This window comes from Castor canadensis, chromosome 1 (assembly GCF_047511655.1).
Source record: "Castor canadensis chromosome 1, mCasCan1.hap1v2, whole genome shotgun sequence".
Lineage (NCBI taxonomy): Eukaryota > Metazoa > Chordata > Mammalia > Rodentia > Castoridae > Castor > Castor canadensis.
The window spans coordinates 113747410-113766915 of NC_133386.1; the positions used below are offsets into that span (position 1 = coordinate 113747410).

Consider the following 19506-nt stretch of genomic DNA (forward strand, 5'->3'; position numbering starts at 1 on the left):
GTCCTTTTGCTTATTTTTTGTGAATTTACTTACTTATTTGGTTTTTTAAGACAGGCTCTTACTACATAGCATGGGCTGCCCTTGAAATCACAATCCTCCTGCCTCAGCCTCCCAAGGGCTGGGATTATAGCTACGTACCGCCATGCCAAACCTGTCCCTTAATTTATCTCGGGCTTAAGTTAAGGAAACAGCCAAGATGCCCCAGCACTGACGAATGGATTAAGAAAATGTGGTATTACTTCTATATAAAACTTTTGCCTTAAAAAGATTTATTTTCGTAAATTATAAAATATATAAGAATATGAAAGTGAAAATAAGAATCATTGATAATCTAACTACCCAGACCACTGTTACCACCTGTAAAATATCCTTCCAGATACAGGTTCAACCAATGTTGTTTTTCTCCTTGTACTGTTTTCCTATGTATTTACAAGCTAATCACAGTTTTAAGGCTTATGATTGGCAGAAGGCTGAATCTTTCCTGTTTTCATAATACACAAGGTTTAACAGTTGCATTATTTATGAAGTGATTCTCATATGCCTAAAAAGTTACTGAAATTTTTTCAATAAATGTTCTGTGTTCTGAAAATATTTAGGTTTGGGGTAAAAAGGCAGATAAATCTTGTGCTCTCTATTGACAGCAAGCTACTGATTTGAGTACAAGTAAGAGCTTCAAGGACTTTTAAAAAATAGGAAAGGGAAGGAAGGAATGACATAGAAAATACTTGCAGTATTTTAACATTAGAATGTTACATTTGCTGTTTTTTTCCATGCATCATGCTGTGTGTTGAGTGAATGTTTAATAAATATGAACAGATTTTCATGTTACAGTATCCATTTTTTAAAACCCTAAAATAAATACATGAAATGCCAGATGGGAAATAGCTAAGAAAAAGAGGAACAGGTTATTTTAAAAAAATGTTAGTGGAAAGGACCTACAGAAAACAACTGAGGAAGAAACCTGATTGAGCACAGTTTGCGGTGAGGAGAAAATGTGAGGATGAGATGCAATGACTTTCCTCCTCTGTCACTTATTTCCCCAGTTCTTATTCGATGATACAAAGGTTTTGTGACTCCACAAAGCACTTCTATGACATCACGAGCATTTCTGTGACGTGCAGTCTCAGAAACAACACAAAGCAATGCAAAGTTTCATCAGTGACTAGTGAAGGCTCCCAGGGTGCAGAGCATGCTGGGCCCTGGAAAGGTGCTCTCTTGCTTGCGTACCTGTTGCTTTGCTAACATTTGTTCTTTTATTTCTAATTCCATCTTTAATTGTCTTTCCAGGAGGGCAGCTTTCTTCATGATGGTTGCTATGGTGATCTCCTTCTGATGAAGTGCCTGTGTTAGGTCAGAGATCTCACTCCTCATCCGCTCCTGCTCAGAGTTGTGTTGCTCTTCCTCCTGACAGAGCTGATTCCTTATCTGCAGCAACAAGAGACCAGGAAACATGGACAAAGCCCATCATTTACAGAGCAGCTTAAAGATTTTATTAGCCATGTTCATGTCCTCTCTTAAAGACTTTGTCAGACCCCACTGTACCCTCTGGTCTGATCAATGCTAAATTCCAAACAGGTGCTCATGTGATTCATCTACATCTTCCTTCCAATTCCAAATTTTTATTTCTCATATCTCCTATTGTATACAAAACATCACTTATTATTGATACTACTTTGACTGGAAGGTGGAGAAAGTACTACCAGGCACTTTCTGGTTGTTGCTTTTTGAGCTAGAGCTCTCTGTAGTCCAGGCTGGCCTTGATCTCACCATTCTCCTGCCTCAGTTGCCTTAGTAGCTGAGATTACAGGCATGTGCCACAATGCCTAGACTATCAAGCACTTTTCATGGAGTAAAAAGTTGGCCTAAATAGGTTAAGCAATTTGTTGGAAGCTAATAACTGGCAGAGCTGGTACCAGAACCTAGGGATCTTGGCTTTAAATTCAGAATTTTTTAATACTAATTATTCTGCACTGTTGTGACTAAATACTGCGTTTTGAGAATCACATTATAATAAACTTTAAGCTTACTGTGTCCAGGAAAATGCATCATCTCCTCCCAATAAGCCTGTGCAGCACTCATATTTCACTCGTGGCTAAGCTTTCTATGGTTGGAATCTCTGCATCATCTTGAACTGCTGTCCACCCTCTTCCTTCCAAATCCAGTCAGGCAGTATCCATTCACCTCAACCTTTCTTAAATCTCACCTGTGGCCCATTCCTACTACTGAAATCTTGGTTCTGCCTCTTAGCATCTTTCTAGAAACCACTCACAGTTCCTAATTATTGAGATTCAGAGATAAAATACAAATCACTAATCTCAAAAAAAAAATCAGAGTCCTTTGGAAGAAAAAGAAAAATAAAGAGACGATTACTGCACAATGCAGTCAGTGATCAATGTTCACAGTACGCAGTGGAGTGTGCTTAACCCAGCCTGGGTAGGGGTGTCTGGATAGGGTTTTCAGGGGAGAGACCATCAGACAAATACTGAAGGGTAAATGGAAGCCAGTCAGAAGATGAGTTAGAGACAGGGTCCCAGGCAAAGAATGCAGTGAGGACATGGGGGTGAGAGGACCAGTCAACCTTGGTGAATTCACAGGAGGATGGAGGGCTGCATCAACTGTATTAAGAGAAATAAAGCCAGAGAGATTAAGTGGAGGCTATGTGAGGCAGGACAGTACACTTTGGCCAAGAGGGGGTAGAAACTGACCAGATAAAATGTCATGAAAGTCCCACCTAGGATATGCCCAAGTCCCCTACATTATGATAAAAGAAAAGTTTGTGTAGAAGGGAAAGTCCCAGAACTAGTATATGTGCCAAGGCTGGGGGACCCTGTCCTCTGATGACCTTCAAGGACACCCCCTCCTTAAAACTTCATACCTTGGACTGTATCTCCTACATGTGATTATAACAGGATTTACTGTGGGTAGGGCCATGTGCAGTCAAAAGTAAGTTATACAACATCCTCCTGTCAATCACACCTGTCAATCACCCTAGGCCTCCTGCCCAGATTTTTCCTGCCTTTTGCCCTTATACCCTATAAATTGTCCTTTGAACAAAGACTGGGGCTTCTGTGCCATCTGGCCAGAGCCCATTGCTCTTTCTTGTTGTGTTTCCTTCTGTCTATACTTTCCTTTTTCTTTCAATAAAACTGTACTACTGCTTGCAGTCTGTGTTTCTGTTCAATGCTTTGTCCTAGACACAGGACTTGAGATCTTCTCCACTAGGGTCATCTGAGAACCCCACTGGTAGCACTTTCACAGAGATTTATATAAATTTACCTCAAGAGCTTATAAGATGAAAAATGAGGAATTTTTCATTTTATCTTTAACCATTCAGTGTATACCTCTAAAAGAATAAGGGTTCCCTTTTCTCTCTTCTCTCCTAACATAGCCAGAATACCATTATAATGTCTTTCAGCATTATTGATTGCTTCATATCATCAAACATCAAGTTAGAAATCAAATTTTAAAATGTAATGAATGTTATTTAAGTTTGTTTAATTGAATAGGACCTAAATATGGTCTACCCATTGAGACTGGCTCATGCTATCTTTTTAAAGCCTCTATGTTTATGTGTGTACATGTGTGTAGGTGTGTTTTAAGTACTTTACTCACATTGTTTCATGCAAACCCCACAATCTCCTCTCCATTTTGCAGATTAAAACACTAAAGTACATAAATTTTCAGTCACATTCCTGGTAAAGGAAGTTGGTTTCTGGGACCTGTGACCTTGCCCATGTGTTTTGCAGTATCTTATGGATAGGACCTGGAAGGTGGCTGACACATTAGAACAAGCTGGGTTTCAAGGAAAACATGTAGAGGAGGATGACCTTAATATGGAAAGTATATACATCCAGAGGCAAATCCGGTCCTTCACCAAAGCTTATCTGCTTCTATTCTTTTTTTGTTTCTCTCCAAAAGAGCTCAGTTTTATATTTACTTACATGTGTATACATTCTTTGCGCCACCTCCCCCCACTGCCCGCTTCCAGGCAGAACCTGTTCTGCCCTCCTCTTTTCCGATTTTGTTGCAGAGAAAACAGAAGAGATAATAAGAAAGTTCTCTTATTAACATTTCTAAAATTTCAAAGTTGGGCACAGTCCTAGAAATTACATGGTCTTGACTACAGCAATCACATTTTCTCAACCCTGCCATTTATCAAATACGGCACGGGGGTAAGGAGACTGAAAGGAAAGAAAACTGGGTGGGCCTAACTTATCTGGCTCCTGAAAGTAGAGGAGGGACTAGGAGGCTGGAACACAAGCATGCCAACCCCGCAATGATGCTGCAGGTCTCCTCTAATTTTTCCTGTCTCCATTCTTTCCTTTTGATTCATCTGATGAAATGATAGCATTGTTCTGTGGTCTGTCCTGGTGTAGATTTTGCTGGCTGCATCCCTGTGGTATAGTTTAATGTGCTCCTCTTAAAAGTGGAGCTTTAACATTTTGTTAAAAAATTAATACACTATTATGAAAAGGACTGAACTATTTCTCTATTTTTGTAATTGGCTATATATTAATATAACATGCTATACTACAAAGCTTGTTTCTAAATTAGATTAATTTACCTGAGCTTCAAATGACTTTTGCCTTCATTAATAATGTGAATTTTATCACAAAAATAGATGACTAAAAATAGCTTTCTACTGAAAAAGAGAAAACGCTGGCAAGATTCATTATACATGGCTCTTCTTGGTTTTATTGCAATGGGATGAAAATGCTCTCCACAAACACTTCCTGGAAGCTATAGCTATTTATATGGAGTCATTTGTAATCTTTTCTGCACTGCACTGCACTGCGCAGTGGTCTCCAAGAGCCTATAAAGAGGTTTGTATCTGTACTCCCTCCCTCCACGCCAACTTGTATAAAATCAGTAGATTCTTTATATTACTCAAGGTTTTATTACTCTACAAAATTTACAAGGATAAGAAGGGTATAACTATATGTGGCTTTAACCAATCCTTTACCATGCATTCATTGGTGACATCAGTATGGTACAGTTTTTTGAAGCTGTATTTTTAAAATCAGTAAAATCAGTTTCATGGGATTATGTGGTATTAAAGTGTTCAATACATAAGGAAAATGACCATTAAATTTTATACTTAACCCATGAAACTATAGCATTGTTCTGTAGTTTTTCCATATTAGTCTCTGACAGTCAGTTCTTTATCGGACAGGATCTGTCTTTGACATCACTGTATTTCCTACAGAAATCAGCAAGATACTTAGCTCTACTAGAGGCTCAATAAATATTGGTGGAATTAATACAAACAAAACTGAATTAATGACCTTATGCAATTATGGAAGAACCTATCCTTAATATTATTGAATTCATCCTCCAAATATTTATTTTCATTTACTGTGTTACAAGCACTGTGTAGAGCACAAGGTAATAATTCCAAGCAGACCCACTTTAAGTTTTAACAACTGTTTAGAGTTTATAGCATTGAATAGTCTGTCTGATCCTCAAGCCTAAAGAGCAGACAGGTAGATGGCAGTTATGATAATTCATGGAAGGAAAGACACTACTAGAAGGAGAAGAGAATAACTTTTTGTAGGAGAGGAGAGAACCACAAGGCCTCTAAGAATAATGCCTAGTCCTCCCTCATCTTGCTTCCTAACTCCTGGCCTAGTCCTTGGCACAGTGTCAAGTGCTCTTTGAGAAACGAGGGTGTGACAAAAAACATTAACAGCCAACACTTACTAAGCACTTCTTCTGAGCTAGGCCTTCTTGAAGCACCTTACCTTATTATCTCATGAATTTCAACTTAAGGCAAGAGCAGACACTCTGGAGACAGATGGCCTAGGTTCAAATCTAACTTCTGCCACTTATTAGCTGCACAATGTTGGGGGAAAATAATTAACATCTCTGTGTCTTCATTTCTTCAAGTGTACAAAGAGAGAAACATTAGGACCCACATTATGAGATGGCTCAGGAATAAATGAATTGGAATTTGTTAAATCCTTCGAACAGCTCCTAGCCATGGTAAGTGCAGTGCAGTCAACAGTTATTAAGGGCTCTTCCATTTTCATCATGACCTTATGGTATTGAAGTGGGTATTAATCACCATATCCTAGAAACAGGGATCCTGAGCAATGTGCACAGGCAGCTTCCCCAAGCTTACACATGTGGGCTACCAACCTTCTTGCTATAAGCCATCTCTCTCAAAGCCAGACCTTCCACATTTGATGTGCACTCTTCCAACTGGCAGAATGATAACCCAATGTTTGTGTTCACACAGAACAATGTCAGAATTATGAGCTTGGTAGATTATTGTCTTAGGAGAAAATATGGAAGGAAAAAGAAGGGAGTGAGCAGAAAGATTTTTTCCCCACTTCGCGCAAAGATTTCAGATCTACCTGGCAGAATGGAGCTCATTATTTTCCATACCTTGTTTAATTCTTTTTCATGATTTGGTTGATCTGGGACTACTGAAAATAGATCTTTCCTTTTCTTTTCTGGTTCTTTAATAGAAGGTAGATAAGATGATTCGAGTCTACAGATGAAAAATGAAATAGCAAGCAAAAATTAAGCTTAACTTGATGGTTATGATTATGATGCTAATTTAGAGCATTGTGGAAATTATTATCTATGCAGAAATAAATCATTACTTCATTAGAAACATTTCTAGTTACAGAAATTGTAAACCCTTAATACATACATGTCGCGTAAGCATTCACATCTTTAATTGAGTGAAAGTAGTTTTAATGGGGTAAAAGGTAGCAATTAATATGGAATTTCAATTATATATTAAAACAGGCAGAATACTGGGATTGCATATATATATATTTCAGTGAGTGAAGGGAAAAACTGCCAAATCCCAATGTGGACAGGGGCCAAGAAAATAGTAATTGTGCTAATGCAGACATATAAAGAAAGTACAATCTTTCATATAGGAAAAGTATGTTGAATTATTTTAATAATGCAAAAAAGAGACTGATTCCTATAATAAATAGCTTGGGAACCCATTCTTTTAAAAAAAGAAACACATCCAACTTGATAATGCACTGTTGAAGTAACTATGTCATGAGAAGTCCAAGGGGGAACAGCTACTACAATAAAATGCTCAAAAATGATTACATCTCACAGTCCACCCAGAGAGAGCGCAAATGCAAGTTATTCTTTGGCCACTCATTTATTAAACAGCATTGCAACTGTTTAATAAATGAGTGGTCAAGAAGCATAAAAAAAGGTAATTTCCACAGGAAGTTTTAGTAGTATATGTAGGCAATATTTGCTTCCCTATAAGGCAAATCAATAAAATAAAAATCATTAAAATACAAAGATAAAGATAACCAGGTGGGGAAAGAAGCATTCTTTTTATCAGAAGTTAGGCTTCTTTATTATTGTGGCGTCTGGTGTTGAATATATAATCACTTGTAATTGAGTACAATTTTTGATTTCCAAAGAATTTTTTAAAAGGTTATAAATGCTGAAAACATACATTGCACAAATAAAACAACAAACTAAAATATGAGTAATGATAGAGAAATAACTAATTTAAAGATCAAAAATAAAGAATCTCAAAAGATAAACTGATAATGGTATTTCTGAGGTACAGCAGTCTAGGCTAGTTTGCTTTTCTCCTATTTTCACATACACAACATACATGTGTACGTATGTTAAGGTTAGACAAGAAAACATATCAGAGTATAATGTAAATGTTATATTGCTATCATCCAGGAAACCCCATTGTTAGCACTTAATGCGTATTATTTTTCCCCTTTGTTTATGTGTGAAAATAGTACACATTCCCCTATAGTTTTTCAGTTTCCCTTTATCTCCTACTTAGTAGGAGTATTTTCCATTTTAGCCAATATTCTAAACCATCATTTCAGAATTAGTTTCAAATTTTTATTATTTCCTATGATTTGGAAAAAAATGAAAAATGAAGTTCCCTATTTTTCAATTCTTCCTAAGCAATTTCAGAGAGAACAATGCAGAGTTGAAGGTTGAAAGCCTCCTCATAAATTTTCAACATTCAGTGAATGAAGGGAAAAAACTGCAAATCCCAATGTGGACGAGGGCTAAGAAAACAGTAATCATGCTAATACGGATATATAAAGAAAGTACAATCTTTCATATAGGAAAAGTATGTTGGAATTATTTTAATAATGCAAAACATAGAAGATCAAACTGCTTCTATAACTGAGAAAATACTAACAAAATTCAACGTTATGGAGAAAGGTTCTGAAACTTTACCACATTACAATGCTCTGGAATCACCACCGCACCACTCTCTAAAACTGCTGTTGCATCTGCTCTCAGCAGTCTGGACTGCTTCACCCTCCATGACCACGAAGAAGCACAGTCCAAATACAAGAAATTAGAGCAACAAAGCACATGCAATAGCATTCACACAAGAACAAACTAAAAGGATCTGAAACCAGAAGGGGAAAAGTTGGGGGGTGAGAAGTATAAAATCCAACAGAGGCTGGAAGTTAAAACATATTCCGTTTCAACCCATCTCAGAATATTAGGACTGAGAGATATCCTCCAAATGTGGAAGATGCAGTATGGAGACCAAAATAAAGAAATTAAATACATGGTGGCAAATAGGCAGAGTAAAGAGTTTATATTAGCCAAGTATGTGATATTCTAAAGAAGTTCTAAGAAAATTTCTCACTCAGTGTGTCAGATATATCTGTATATCAGAACATGATATAACTTTCTATGTAAGGAAAGATTGAATTGATTTTGAAGATAAAATAACCACTAATTTGAATTTAATTATAGAGGGATCCAAAATGGTGGCTAAGGTAGGGGAATCAGAACTCCTAAGCTCTGTGATACCAGAAACCTCCTTGAGACACTGGAAATATACTTGGGTAATGCTGATTGCTCCTAGCCAAAACAATAATCACCATCACATTAGGTGCAGATAAAATTCAAAGACTGACCCTTAAATCAGCCTTTAATTGCACCTAACAGCTGTGAATATCCTGCCTAGCATAGCCAGAAAGTTGTGTCTGGCCTCTGACCCAGGGGAAAAAAGCCCCTGGCCGCTTCTCTTTTTTTTTTTTTCCTTCTCCCAACAAGCAGAAGACAAAGCATCAATCAGAATCAAACTCTGTGACATCCTAGACCCCTAGCTTGTGGAGAGCCTCCCTATGCGACGCCACCATTTCTCTCTGCCAGCTAACTCCAAAGCTGCCTGCGTGAAGTGGCAGAACACAGGTGAGCATCATGCACCACGTGTAACTCCCCTACCCACTGCCATCCCTGGGGATTTTATGCAGCACAGCCCCTGGGCAGACTGAATGCTCCCTTCCCCCAGAAAAACTGATAAACATAAACAATGAACTGTAATCTAACACTGACAACAGAGGTGGGAGTGGAATGCTGAACATGACCTAGAGAATGGGGGTGGGGCAAGAAGCCAAACTCTCAGTGACATGCACATAAAGCAGCAAAGCTTGAGAGTGGGGGTGAGGCGACAAGCCAACTTCCCAGAGGAGCTGCTGGCACTCAGCAGAGATCAGGGAAAGCGCAAAGGCTGAGAGCGGGGGTGGGACAACAGGCCATCCTCCCAAAGCAGGGCAGGAGGTGGATCCTGGAGCTGATCTCTGGGACAGAGGGCACCATTCAAAAGTGAATTGCCTCACCTTGCTAGGGGAGGAGCTGACCAAACAGAGCTGCAGCTGAAGGGCAACCCAGCTGTCACCTGGTGAAAACAACAGCTTTGACCACCCTGCATGAACTGCACACCTCACCTCACCTCACAATTCCAACTAATCTTGTGGACAGAAGGACCAAATACCACTCATAAGCCAGTCACCTGGTGAGACCACATCAGAGCTTCTGGCTGTATACCAATAACAGGATTGGACACCTAAGGAATAACTCCAGAACTTTTACCCATAGATTGAACTTTTTGTGGTTCCTGAACCTCATGTTTTTTATTGTTTTTCTACTTTTTTCTTTTTTTACTCTGTATTATTAACTTTATCCTCACTAATCTCTTATCCCTATTCTTTCCCTCTTCACTTTCCATCCTTCTCCCATAGTACAATCCATTGTTCTCCCTCCCAACTACTCTTTCTGCCCCTTCTCATCCACTCTTTTCCATGTCTTCACCTCCTCATCCTTTCCTCCCCCAAACTGTCACCACACTACCTTCCCTCCTATACACTCACCACCTGCTGCCTGGCCTACTGTACCAGCTGTACACAACCCCAGCCCCTGCAATCCCTGACACAAACACCCTCCACTGCAACAGAAATACACCAAACACACATAAGGACCACAAAACCCAGCAGCCTCCACACCTCTTCCCCCACCTACCCACCCTTTATCCCCTGCCCCCCTTTTTAGTGCCACCTTTACCAATTCCCCAAATCTATAACTAGTCTAATAACCATTACCCCCCCCAAATCCGAATGTTTATAGATACTATCATCAATATGTTTTCTACATAATAGGTAAACAACTGGTCTGGCAATGAACCTGTGAATTTGTTATTGCTAAATTACACCTCCAGCCCAGGGAAAGAAAGAGCACATCAAACTAGCTATCAACCAAGTTAGTCACAACACAAAAAATTAAATCAGGGAAAGAAATCAGGCAATCAAATCCACCAACTAACCCATCAAGAACATAGTTGCACAGCACCAACTGGAGCGATGGAAAGAAGACGAAGGGATGGAAACCACTCTTCTTAAAAAAATAATTCAATAGAGGATTCAGTGGGAAATAAAGAAAATGTTCTTGACCTCAACAAAACAATGATAAATGTCACGAAGGAGCCCAGTGACATTCATGTAAAACACCTCAAAGAGGAACTCTTGGAAGAAATCTCTGAGAAATTCATGGAGAAGCTACTAGACATGGTTAACCAGAATGAATGAGATGCACTCAACAAATTTCAAGATACCAAAAATAAAGAACACGAGAAGACACAGAAACACAGGAACTCAGAGAGGACTTCAACAAACTCTAAAGTGAAACAAAGGACACTAGAAAAAGAGAGATACATAAATTAAAGAGGACAACACAAATTATAAAAGAGGAGTTGAACAAAGATATAAAAAAACCTCAGAAGAAAGAATTAAACAGAAATCCTGGAAATAAAAAGTCCCTTTAGTCATACAAAAAACACAGTGGAAGGCCACTCCAGCAGACTAGAACAAGTGGAAAACAGAATCTCAGAGCGTGAGGATAAAATAGAAATTTAAAGAAAAAACAGAAGAAATATAGTCAAACAACTCAAGATCTGTGAAAGGAATATGCAAAAACTCAGCAATGTCATCAAAAGATTAAACTTGAGAATTATGGGCATTGGAGAAGAAGAAGTGCAAGCCAAAGGGATACATAGCATATTCAATAAAATAGTAACAGAAAATTTCCCAAATCTCGAGAAAGTTTTGCCCATTCAGGTACAGGAAACCTCCAGGTTTCCTGTACCTGAACAGACTTGACCAAAACAGAACTTCTCCATGACATATTATCATTAAAACAACAAGCACAAAGAATAGAGAAAGAATACTGAGGGCTGTAAGACAGAAAAAACAAATAATATATAAAAGTAAACCCATCAAAATAACAGCAGATTTCTCAATGGAAACCTTAAAAGCAAGAAGAGCATGGAGTGAGGTATTTCAGGCACTGAATGAAAATCACTTCAGCCCTAGGATACTCTACCCAGCAAAACTATCATTCAAAATTGATAGCGCAATAAAAATCTTCCACAATAAACAGAAACTAAAACAATGTATGACCACCAAGCCACTATAGAAGATTCTACAAGAAATTCTGCACACAGAAGATGAAATCAAACAAAACCACGAGAGGATGGGAAGCATCAAACCACAGGAGAAGAAAAGACAAGGAATCAGAGAATAGCATTAATTCTACTGCACATAATCAAATCCTTACACATCAAAAACAACTAAATGGCAGGAATCACTACATACCTATCAATATTCACACTGAATGTCAACAAATTCAACTCCCCCATCAAAAGACACCATTTGGCAAACTGGATTAAAAAGGAAGATCTGACAATCTGTTGTTTACAAGAGACACACCTCATTGGCAGAAACAAGCACTGGCTTAGGGTGAAAGGCTGGAAGAAGATTTACCAAACCAATGGCCCCTGAAAACTGGCAGGAGTAGCAATACTTATATCAGACCAAGTAGACTTCAAACTTACATTGATCAAGCAAGATAAAGGATACACCATACTAATAAAAGGGGAAATACATGAAAAGGAAATAACAATTATTAACCTATATGCACCCAATGTCAGTGCACCCAATTTCATCAAACATACACTAAAGGACTTAAAATTACATATAGACTCCAACACAGTGGTAATGGGAGACTTTAATATTCCTCTATCACCAATAGGTTGACCAACAAAACATCCAACAAAAACATCCAACAAAGAAATCCTAGAACTAAATGATACCATAAATCAAATGGACCTAACTGATGTCTACAGAATGTTTCATCCAACAACAGCACAATATATATTCTTCTCAGCAGCCCATGGAACTTTCTCCAAAATAGATAATATCTTAGGGCACAAACCAAGCCTCGGTAGAGCAGGGGATCAGGAACCAAGGTAAAGATCAGTTAGAGTTAAATCAACATGGGTCGTAACACATGGGTACATGAAAGCAATAGTAGGAATCTTTCTGTACAGCCATCCTTAACTCAACTAGCAAAAACGCTTTGTCTTTCTTATTATGCGTATGTCCTTTCTTCAACAAAATCAGTGATAAGGGCAGAATGGGACCTGCCTGAAACTGAGGAGGGGAGGAGGGCACGAGTAGGGGAGGAGGGCAAGGTGGAGAAATGACCCAAACAATGTATGCACATGTAAATAAATAAACAACAACAACAAAAAGAAAATAGAAATAACTCCTTGCATTCTACCTGATCACAATGCATTAAAACTAGAACACAATAACGAAAACAACAGCATGAAACATGCAAATAATTGGAGGCTGAATAACACATTGCTCAATGATCAGTTGGTTTTAGTACAAATAAGAGAGGAAATCAAAAGGTTCCCGGAAGCTAATGAAAATGAAAACACAACCTACCAGAATCTATAAGAGCAAAGGCAGTCCTAAGAGGAAAGTTTATAGCCATGAGTACATATATTAAAAGGACAGAAAGATCTCAAATAAATGACCTAATAATGTTATATCTCAAACTCATAGAAAAACAAGAACAAGCAAAACCCAAAACTAGCAGAAGGAGAGAAATAACAAAAATAAGGTCCAAAATTAATTAAACAGACACCAAAAAAAGCATAGAAAGAACCAATGAAACAATGAGCTGGTTCTTTGAAAAAAAAAAATAAGCCCCTGGAAAATCTAACTAAAATGAGGGAACAGACCCAAATCAGTAAAATCAGAAATGCAAAAGGGGAGATAACAACAAACACCACAGAAATCCAGGGAATTATCAGAGACTACATTGAGATCCTATATTCCAATAAATTTGAAAATCTTGAAGAAATGGACAAATTTCTAGATATTTATGACCATCCAAAATTGAACCAAGATGATATTAACCACCTAAACAGATCTATAACTTGAAATTGAAGCACCAATAAAGAGTCTCCAAAAAAAGAAAACTCCAGGACCTGACAGACTCTCAGCTGAATTCTACCAGACCTTCAAAGAAGAACTAATACCAACATTCCTTAAACTGTTCCATGAAATAGAAAGGGAAGAAACATTGCCTAACTCATTATATGAAGCCAGTATTACACTCATCCCAAAACTGGACAAGGACACATCCAAAAAGGAGAACTACAGGCCAATCTCCTAAATGAACACTGATGCAAAAATCCTCAATAAAATAATGGCAAACCGAATCCAAAACATGTCTGAAAGATCATTCACCATAACCAAGTCAGCTTCATCCCAGGGATGCAGGGATGGTTCAACATATGCAAATCAATAAATGTAATATGGCACACTAACAGAAGCAAAAACAAAAACCACTGTGATCATCTCAATAGATGCAGAAAAAGCCTTTGATAAGATTCAACACCACTTCATGATAAAAGCTCTAAGAAAACTAGGAATAGAAGGAATGTACCTCAACATTATAAAGGCTATATATGACAAACCTATAGTCAACATCATACTTAATAGGAAAAAAAATTTCCCCTACAGTCAGGAATGAGACAAGGATGCCCACTCTCCCCACTCCTATTCAACATAGTCCTGGAATTCCTAGCCAGAATAATAAAGCAAGAAGAAAAAGAAGTAAAAGGAATACAAATAAGTAAAGAAATAGTCAAAATATCCATATTTGCAGATGACATGATCTTATACCTCAAAGACCCAAAAATCTCCACCCAAAAACTTCTAGATATCATAATCAGCTTCAGCAATGTAGCAGGATACAAAATCAACTTATAAAAATCAGTAGCCATTCTACACATCAACAATGAACAAACTGAGAAAGAACATAGGAAAACAATTCCATTTATAATAGCCTCAAAAAAATCAAATTAAGTTTAGGAGTAAACTTAAGGACGTAAATGACCTCTACAAGGAGAACTACAAATCACTGAAGAAAGAGATCAAGGAAGACTACTGAAGATGGAAAGATCTCCCATGCTCATGGATAGCAGAATCAACATAATAAAAATGGCTATACTACCAAAAGTAATCTATATATTCAATGCAATTCCCATCAAAATCTCAATGATATTCATCACAGAGATTGAAAAATCTATGCTAAAGTTCATTTGGAAACACAAGAGACCGCAAATAGCCAAGGCAATACTCAGCACAAAGAGCAATGCGGGAGGTATCACAATACTTGACTTCAAACTATACTACAGAGCCATAGCAATAAAAACATCATGCAGAGAAAGGATGGACAAATGGGACTACATGAAATTAAAAATCTTTTGCACAAGAGATATGGTCTCTAAATTGAAAAGACCACCCACAGAATGGGAGAAAATATTTGCTAGCTATATATCAGACAAAGAACTCATAACGAGAACATACAGGGAGCTCAAAAAACTAAACTCCCTAAAAATCAATGAACCAATAAAGAAGTGGGAGAATGAACTAATCAGAACTTTTTCAAAGGAGGAAATCCAAATGGCAAAAAACACATGAAAAAATGCTCACCATCCCTGGCCATAAAGGAAATGCAAATCAAAACCACACTAGGATTCTACCTCACTCCTGTTAGAATAGCTATTATCAAAAACATCAGCAACAACAGGTGCTGGCGAGGATGTGGGGAAAAAGGAACCCTTATACACCTGCTGGTGGGAATGTAAGCTACTACAACCACTTTGGAAAGCAATATGGAGGCTTCTTAAAAAACCAAGCATAGGTCTGCCATATGATCCAGCAATACCACTCCTAGGGATACACCTGAAGGAATGAGACTCAGGTTATTACAAAAGCACTTGCACACCCATGTTTATTGCAGCACTATTTACAATAACCAAGTTATGGAAACAGCCAAGATGCCCCACTACTGATGAATGGATGAAGAAAATGTGGTATTTGCAAACAATGGAATTTTACTCAGCCACAAAGAAGAATGAAATTTTGTCATTCGCAAGTAAGTGGATGGAACTAGAGAACATCATCTTAAGCGAAGTTAGTCAGGCTCAGAAGGCCAGAAAGCGCATGTTCTCCTTCATATGTAGATTATAGACCCAAAACAAATGCAGTAATATTATTGGACATGAGTCACACATTAAGGGGCGAATGCACACAGGAGAAATAAGGACAAGAAAGGAAACTTAAAACTTGAATGAGGTTGATGTGCTCCCTGTTAAGGAACAAATATAGTAATCTTAAACTGCAGAGGCCACTATGGGGAGGGGAATAGGAAGTAGTGAAGATGTCTGGCAGAGATGAACCAATGTGGGTTGCAATACACAGGTGCATGGAAGCAATGCTAGGAATCTCTCTGTATAGCTATCTTTATCTCAAGCTAGCAAAAATGCCATGTCTTTCTTATTATCTCTTATGCTTTCTCTTCAACAAAACTGGAGAACAAGATGGTGGAATAGGTTCTTCCCAGAAGTGGGGGTGTGGGGAGACGACACAAACAATGTATACACATGTAAGTAAATGTAAAAATGGTAAAATAAAGAGGTAGTATAAAAACTAAAAAAAAAAAAATGTCACTACTGGAAGATATCCTTAAGTCAAACACTGGTATCTAAGGTCTAATAGAAGAGGAACAATTATTCCCTTACCTGATTAGCACACAATGTACACATGATGAAATGTACTGTATTCCACAAACACATGTCACAATTACTTTGTGACAATTAAAATAATTAATAAAGTAAAAATAATTGCACATATGAAAATTTAATTTTAATATTTAACATCCACTAGTTAGCAACATGGTAATTAAAAAATGAGCTTATTCTAGTTTCAATTATAAAACTCTTAAAAGCATACAAATGCAACATTTTGCATTGTTGTCATTAGGCTGTCAAACTCAATAACTGTACCTTTTCTTATTTTCTTCGGCATTCTGGCACTCTCCTATTTTCCATAATTCTCTGTGTAACTGCAATCGCTCCATTTCTATAATTCTCAAGAGATCATCACGTGACTGTAACTCATTTTTCACCTCTGAGAGTCCAGCTTCCATGGCCTGCATAAAACATTGAAAATTTCTAATGCTCATTTTTATATCATCATGTGCAATACCTTTAAAATATTTAACATGTATAAACTAGCCTACTTAAAACAACAATAGTCAGTCCTTTGCTTGCTCTGTCTTAAAGAATTCCATTCCACCACTCATTTATACAACAAGTATTTATGGCGCTCTTGTTATGTGTTCTGGGGATGCAGACACAGAACTGTCCTCAGTGAGCTTATATGTAGGGAGAAAGACAACAAGTAATCAAATCATAACATAAACATGTCACATTGCACATAAAATTGAAAGAATGAAACATAAAAGTTCAAATAAAATGCAATCCATCCAATTTGAATCAACACAAGTACTTTCAGGTTAAGAAAGATAATAATCCAATGGCAAAAGCCATTAACTTAATGGCAAAGTTGGCAAACAAATTGAATTATTATCCAAGACTTCCCTCTTGTACAAGGGCAGCCATACTTCAGTCAGTAACTACAAATACCAGCAGTCCTGTGGGCCAATGTTTAGTACTGCTAAGAGGAGATGCTTGAGAAAGTCCAGTAGCTATTGGAGAAGATTTGGTTAGGAGAGAACGGGTTAACAGCAGTGGTGTCACATTTCTGAGAAAGTGGGTAGGATGAGCCCCAAAGCACAAGTGTAAGAACTGCATAAAGCAAAAGAGAATCCATCCTCTTTTGCAACAGGAAAGAAGGAAAATGGACTACAGGTTAAGTTTATGCATTTGGAATATGAGGAGATTAAAAGACTGGCTATCTATTAGATTTCTATTTGTGTGAAGAATAAGATAACATCATTTGATAACTGCAGAAGGAAGGTGGAGGTTAGAAATGGGAGTAGTTTTGAGAGTAAAGGAGATTTGAAATGGTTTACAATCAGAATGGAACAGTTAGACAAGTGGAAGTAAAATTTGCTGAACAATACTGAATATGCATTTCAGGTTCATGACCACAGCCTGCTGAGTTATTTTTTTCCTGCAGTGCTGGGAAAAATTGGAAGTCTGCTCAGATAGTGACTTCAAAAAGTGTATTGTAGGATGGGTAGGGAAGAGAGTGTGGCCAATGATGGACCAATTGCATAAAGAAATGGTAGTAAGTAGCTGAATGTTTGGAGGTAGGAGATAAAAAAACTGAGAATGAGAGAGAAAACCACAGAATGTCTCAAGCAGAGGAGTAAAATATAAATAATTCTTTCACAGTTAGGAAGTCAGCAACGGCTAATTTTGACGGATACTTTAAAATTTTCCTAATGATTACAAGAAAGAGAAAGACGAAAAAATAATTGGATAAATGATCTATTACATCTACAATGTTAAGGTTACCTAAAAACAAATTCTAGACCACTGCTTGGTAGGTGATTATGATAGGTGCTATAGTTTGGACATTAAATGTCTCCCAAAGGTTTGGTGCATAGGGTGGCACTGCTGGGAAGTTGCTGAACCCTAGGGATGTGAGCAGAGTGAGAAGCCTTGAAGTCAATGGGGGTGTGACTTGCTTCCTGGTCATGAAGTGAGTGGCTTTATTCTATCACATATTTCTAACATCAAGTTCTGCCCTACCATAGGCCCAAAGCAATAGGGTCAACCAATAGTGGACTAGAATTCCAAAACTGTAAGCAAAATAAACCTTTTATCTTTATAAACTGATTATTTCGGTGTTTTGTTATAGTGATGGAAAGCTAATACATCAAGTTACCAGTGAAGAATCAGAAGGAGTTACCCTCCCAAGCCTCTCACTGAAGTTATTAGATTGCTTAACCTTTCATGATATCCTCTATCTCTAACCCAGGATTCCCGGGAGTTACGAGGCATGGGGACAGAGGGAGGTGTATGGTTAGCAGGTCTGGTTTTAGGCATGGGGTCTGTATGTGACTGTGTTACGATGCACTAGTGATAATTACTATCATTCTGCTGCAGAACCAAAGCGCACTCCAGCGCAGTGAGGTATCTGCGTCATTAATGAATCTACTCATGAGAATTACTTACTAAGAGAAAGTATGAACTGACTTACACGTGTGACAGAATGCCAGCTTTCTAATCCTATACCTGGTGATTCAGCACTTACACAATCCACAGGAAAATTAAAAGTAATTCTCCACCTGGCACTGTCTTTGGTACATTCTGAGTTCCTGTAAGAGCTTCTGATTTTCATCTTGTAGCTTGTTCCTGCTTAGTGCTATTTCACTCACAGCTGACTTTAATTTTTCAATAATGAATTCATCTCTTTCTTTGGTTTCACAATTGGAATCTGCTTCACCAACCAAATGAGGAATTTCAGAGCTGCTGTCTTCAATGCACTGTTTTTTACCATTTAGTTGAGTTTGGTAATTTTGCGCCTGTTTCTGAGAAATATGAGAACTGAATGAATTAAGTGAAGAACATTATATTTAAACTTACACAGAATAAAAGAATGAAAGAATCAATAAAATATATTTTTTTTGGTGGTACTGGAGTGTGAACTAAGGGCCTTGGGCTATTAGGCAGGTGCTCTACCACTTAAGCTACACCTCCAATTCTTTAAGTATGTTTTGTAACAATGGAGTTGGGCTTGAAGAATGCAGTACTGTTTGTTCTAAAATCTCAATTTCAGGCAGTACAAAATGTATTTTTTAATCTTACTGCTAAATTGTAGAGTAGGGAAGGGTAGAAAAGAGAGGTAGAAAAATCTTACTAAGCAAGAAAGAAAATCTAGAAGCTGCCAAAAGAAAAGATTTATGAATTCAATTATGCTCTAGTTGAAAAATGTCTTTATGACCAAAAATAAGCAAAACAGAAACAAATGAATTGTAGGGAAAAAGTTTGCTAACACACATAAAAAGGTTTAATGATTCTTAATGTATACTACTTCCACACATCAATAAGAAGTACAAATGCCACAAAAGGAAAAC

The 19506-nt window shown here is 37.6% G+C and overlaps 1 pseudogene; it reads right to left on the reverse strand.

Annotated features, from left to right (window-relative positions):
- Positions 1–19506, reverse strand: part of LOC109679001 (deuterosome assembly protein 1-like) — a 569124-nt pseudogene that overhangs the window by 192921 nt on the left and 356697 nt on the right.